The 4452-nt window shown below is 59.1% G+C and overlaps 1 long non-coding RNA gene across 1 annotated transcript; it reads right to left on the minus strand.

Moving 5' to 3' along the window:
- Positions 1-2780: 2780 nt before the first annotated feature.
- Positions 2781-3771, minus strand: LOC120497580. Its single transcript, XR_005626536.1, has 3 exons — positions 3650-3771; positions 3142-3208; positions 2781-2997 (listed from the first exon to the last, which is right to left on the minus strand). It is a non-coding gene; the product is annotated as an uncharacterized LOC120497580 (long non-coding RNA).
- Positions 3772-4452: the final 681 nt, after the last annotated feature.

Below are 4452 nucleotides of genomic sequence, written 5' to 3' on the forward strand. Positions count from 1 at the left end.
GTCAGTGCTGGGTCCAGTCCTGTTCAACATCTTTATTGATGGATGAAGGGATAAAGTGGAAGTCAAACTAAGTTCACAAATGACACCAACTTGTGAGGGAGTGTGGATCTGCTGGAGGGCAGGAAGACTCTGCAGAGGGATCAGGACAGGCTGGATCAAGAGGCTGAACCTGTCTTCTCCCACATTGGGATGCCTATTGGGTAGGAATCATGCCCCGAGTGCCTCCACCTGAGGGACTGGAAAGGGCTGGAGCAGTTCCTGAGGGACTCACACGCGCCCCCCCCAACCTATCTCCCCCAGGAGCTTTTTCATTAGGTTTTCTCTTGCTGTCTCTTCTTGAAGCGTGAGTTATGGAGCAGCCGGGGGGGGCACCTGGGGTCAGCCAAGGTCACCTACGCCAAACCTCCCCCACTTTTAGAATCCCAGGCTGGTTTGGGTTGGAAGGGACTTCAAAGGTCATCTCGATCCACCCCCTGCCATGGGCAGGGACATCATCCACTAATCCCAGGTTGCTCCAAGCCCTGTCCAGCCTAACCTTGGACACTTCCAGGGGTGGAGCAGCTGCAGCTTCTCTGGACAGCCTGTGCCAGGGTCTCACCACCGTCACAGAGAGGAATTTCTTCCCAATATCCCATCTAACCCTGCCCTCTGGCAGGTGAAAACCCTCACCCACCACCCTGTCCCCTGACAAAGACCCTCCCCTGCTCTCCTGGAGGCCCCTTTCTATATTACATTTTATCTCTCAATTAGATTTATACCTACCTAGATATCAGCCCAAAAAGTGGCTCAGGCAGTCCATGACTAATTGCAGCCACCTGCGGTAGCCCCTTCTGGGGGGTGTGGGGGAGTGCCGGGGGTTTGGGCAGATCTATGGGTTATTTTAGAGAACCTCAGGAGATTGTAGAGGGAGGCTAAGGAGGGTCCTGAGGGTTCATAGGGTGTTTGGTGGGGGAGCTATGGAGCCTTTTGAGGGGATTCTGAGGGTATTTGGGATCTACTGGGGAGTCTGTAGGGGATGGAGGGGGTCTCTGGGGTTTTAGGGGGTGAAGGGTAGGCCACAGGAGTGTATACTCCAGATCCCCAAAGTCCTCTCAACCTGTTCTTCATCTGACAGGATTTATCTCCCCCTGTCAGGGAAGTTCACCACACAGACTCTGTTCCTGATTCCCGTGAAATGTTGATGTGCGCAACATGCAGGAATGTTTTACCTGGAATTTCCTTGGCTCCAAGAGGGACCACGGGAGTGCCATGAAAAGGTGCGCGGGCATGTCCATCCTCCACATCGGCAATCGCAATTTTGAATCAAATTTTAATTAAAGGCTGAACTGTTGCTGATACTGCGATAGTCAGGGTCTTTCTCTACATTGTTGTCATCACGCCAATTCCCAGGAGACACTCGAGGGGCGCTTGGAGGCCAGCTGGGGGGTGCTTGAGGGATCATTAAAGGGTCTGGAGGGGTGCTTAGGGGGCGGGGAGGCAGTTGGAGAGCACTTGGGGATCCGAGGAGACACACGGGGAGCATTTTGGGGGCAAGTAAGGGAGGGGGGGCGGACGGACTTCGGGACCCTGAGAGGCACTTGAGGGTCATGAGAGGGAAAGTGGGGCTACTTACGGAACCCCGGGGCGCACTTACGGTTCAGGGAAGCACTCGGGAGCAGCTGGGACGGTGCTTAGGGGACAGTCCCGGCTCTGACGGGACTCCCACGGGCCGCGCGGCATGACGGCAACCCCAGTCCCGGCTCCATCGGCGTCCTACGGCGCCCCGCGGTCTTTCGGGAGTTGTAGTCCAGGAAGTGTGTAAACTGGCGCGAATCCAGCGGCCAATGGGAGGCGGGGGGGACAGGAGCGATTTTTGGGGGCTCAGGGGGAGCTTCTGACGCCCCCATGATGCGACACCCCCCACTCCCGCCAGCGCCCTAAGGGGCGGAGAGACACCAGAACCCCCCGGCGCCATGTCTGCCGTGTGGAGGTGAAGAAGACAGGTGAGCCCCGCTTCCATGTGTTTGGGGGATCCCCGCCCTGTTATGCCCGATAAACCCTCAGGCGCCCCTACAGACTTCCTAGTCCCCAACCACCCCCCAGTGCTGTCCTGGGCCCCCCAGAACATCCCATAGATCTCCAAACAGTTAAAGACCCCCCAAGCCCCTACCTGGAGCCCCAATATCTTTCACAGATTTTCTTCAACACTCCTAGAGTCTCCTCCAAAAATGCCATAGATCTCTTCTAGATGCCCTATAGACACCCAGTGTGCTCCCAACCACTCCCGATTCCCAGCGCTCCCCAAAGCCCTTCCTCAGCCTCAGAGCCCCTCCAAACACCCCGAAGACCTTCAAGGACCCCCTGGAGACACCCAGGACCCCACCAACAGCAGCTTTTGAGCCCCATAGAAGCGCCCAAATGCTCTTGGGGACATTTGGAGGGAGAGGGGATTTGGGGCAATCCCAGAGGTGGGGGAGGAAAGGGAGGGAGTTTTGGGGGTGTCCCCACCTCCCTGGTGCAATTTTAGGGTGTCATCGCTTTATTGGCCCCACCATGGGCTGGGGTTGCCCAGGTGGGCATTCCAAGAGAGTTTTTGAAATAAATGGGCAGGAGATCTTTCTCCTTTTTAATGCCTTTATTAAGAAGAATCAGCTCAGGTGGGGAGAAATCGACGGGTTGCGCCCACACCGCCGTTGCTCCCAGGCGTGGCACGAAGAAGGAGGATGATGCAGCTTTGTCCACTGGTCTGCAGACAGAGCTGGGGACTCTGTCCTCACGGGAGAGTCGTAGATTCCTTTTCTTGTAAAAACTGTAAAAATTCGGGGCGCAATGCATTTCTCATCTGCATACTGGCTCTGATGTCACTGCCCATTCTCTTTACCTTGGAGGGTCTGTCCTGGTGTCTTCTTGGCAAGTGGCCAGCATCAGGGAAACAATAGTTAATCACCGGCCATTAACAGGTAATTAAGGAGCCCCTCTCCGGTAGCGAAACCAAAGAGGTCTGACTTTTTTTTAACTCTGAAACTCAAAAAAAATACAACTTTCTATTCATAACAGTTTTGATGGCCCTAGCGGGTCGAAGGGAGAGTAAATGGGGAGTTAGGGGGGCCTGAGGGAGGCACAAGGGCAGGCCCCATAAATCTGGAGGTGGGGATGTCCTACCGAAGGCATCCTCTTCCAGCCCGGCGGTGGCATTGCAGCATCCAGAGGAGGAGGTCCCCAAGAGAGCCTGGGGGGCTGCATGTCACGGGGGGTGGCAGTCCCACAAGTGTTCCCCCAGCCCCACAAGGGACTTCCTGAGCCAGAAGTGTCTCCCCAACACACAAGTTCCCCCTCAGCTTCTCAAGTGACCCCTGACCCACAACTGCCGCCCCCAGCCCCACAAGTGACTGCCCCTGGCCCACAAATGACCACCTTAGCCCACGAGGGCACCTCTAGCCCCACCAGTGTCCCCCTGGCCCAAAAGGGCGCATCCAGGCCCACCAGTGACCCCTGTGACCCACAAATGACCCCCAGTGACCCCCCAGCCCCACAAAGGTGCGTCATGACCCTCAATCGCCCCCCAGCCTTCGAGTGACTCCCTGGCTGGCAAGCGACCCCCATGACCCTCAAATGACCCGATAAGCCACAAGTGACCCCATGATCCTCAAGGGCTTCTCTGGTTCCTCACCCAGTGGCTGCGGCCACGGTGCCCCTGCAGGGCATTACGTGCACTGCTCCTGATTGGCTGTGGGGCCTCACTGGGGTCACGTGACCTCGAGCCTGGCCCTCCCCGGCGCAGGGGCTCAGGAGGCGCCTCCCTTGCAGGCCACAGGGCATCCTGGGAGCCGCATGGCTTCCAGTATGGTGCACACCACAGAGCCCCACAGCAGTCATGTGACCCCCAAAATGGCCCCTGCAGCAAAGGCTCATGGGACTCTCGCTTCCCACCGGGTGGCGCCCCCGGGAGGCAGAGGTGCACAGCAGCTGCTGCTGATTTGCGGCAGGGCATGGTGGGAGCCGCGTGACTGTGAGGGTGTGCCTGCTGCAGGGTATCCAGAGAGCTGCTGCTCAGTGGCCGGAGGGCCTTGTGGGAGCCATGTGGCGCCCAGCGTGGATGCTGCCACACGGGCCCTGGGAGACAGCGGGGGTGCCGGCGCCCCCTGGTGCCTGCAGGAGTGCCTCCGGTGGGTCACGTGACTTCGGGGGCACCGCCCCTGCAGGGCCCTGGGGAATCACGTGACCTGCCCCGTGGCACTCCCTGCAGGGAACCCTGGGGAGCAGCAGAGCCCAGCAGGGCCCTGCCCACCAGGGGCGTGTCCAGCGCTGGCCCCTCCCCTCGGCGCCGCCTCAAGCGCCGTTGGACGAGGGGGCCACGGAGGGTGGAGCTGCAGGGGGCGAAGCCTCCGCCTGGCTCCGCCCCTTTCCGGCCTGCAGGGGCGGGGCCTGAGCAGGGCCTGGCTGGGGGAGAGGAGAGGGTTGGGGAGGGGCGAG

Source organism: Passer montanus, unplaced genomic scaffold, assembly GCF_014805655.1.
Source record: "Passer montanus isolate IOZ18808 unplaced genomic scaffold, ASM1480565v1 scaffold131, whole genome shotgun sequence".
Lineage (NCBI taxonomy): Eukaryota > Metazoa > Chordata > Aves > Passeriformes > Passeridae > Passer > Passer montanus.